The sequence below is a fragment of the Bison bison genome, unplaced genomic scaffold (genome assembly GCF_000754665.1).
Source record: "Bison bison bison isolate TAMUID 2011002044 unplaced genomic scaffold, Bison_UMD1.0 scf7180017864472, whole genome shotgun sequence".
Classification (NCBI taxonomy): Eukaryota; Metazoa; Chordata; class Mammalia; order Artiodactyla; family Bovidae; genus Bison; species Bison bison.
The window spans coordinates 8,553,103-8,553,677 of NW_011495033.1; the positions used below are offsets into that span (position 1 = coordinate 8,553,103).

Sequence of the window (575 nt, forward strand, 5' to 3'; positions counted from 1 at the left end):
AGGAGGCTGCAGGGGGCCTTACGCAAGCTGGAGGCGCTCCAGGAGGTCAGGGGCGCTGACCAAGCAGGGAGGGAGAGAGCTGGAGGTGGGGAGGAAGAATGAAGAAAGAGATGCTCCGACCCCTCCCAACGGGAGACGAGCGGAGCTGGGACACCCTTAGCCAACCCGCAAGGGGGTGGGGGACCTGGTTGCCCCACGCCGAGGGGTGAGCCTGGCCAGCCTGGAGAGGGGCTAGGATAGAGGGGGCGGAGGGCTCTCCGCATGGGCGGAGGACCATCCATGTGCCGCGCTCAGCTTTTGCCCACGTCGACCCGGTTCCTAGGAACATGACCAAGCGGGCCGTGAGCGCGGCCAAGGTCTCTAACCAGCGGCCTCTCTTACCCTGAAAGAATAACAGGAACAGGCTCTGGGAATCTAGGGTCCTGAGGCTAGGAGTGGGTGGGGAACGGTCTGACTTCCCTCTACTAGTAGATTGATTCTCCCCGGCTTCAGGGGAAGGGGGTGGCTCAGGGTAGGGGAGCTGTTTTGCGTTCATTTCACCAAGAACAGCCAATCTCAGTGCTTTATCAGAAGAA

The 575-nt window shown here is 61.6% G+C and overlaps 1 protein-coding gene across 1 annotated transcript in view; it reads right to left on the reverse strand.

The window, feature by feature from the left end:
• The window catches only part of LOC105004177, a 35,538-nt gene that overhangs the window by 16,928 nt on the left and 18,035 nt on the right, over positions 1 to 575 (reverse strand).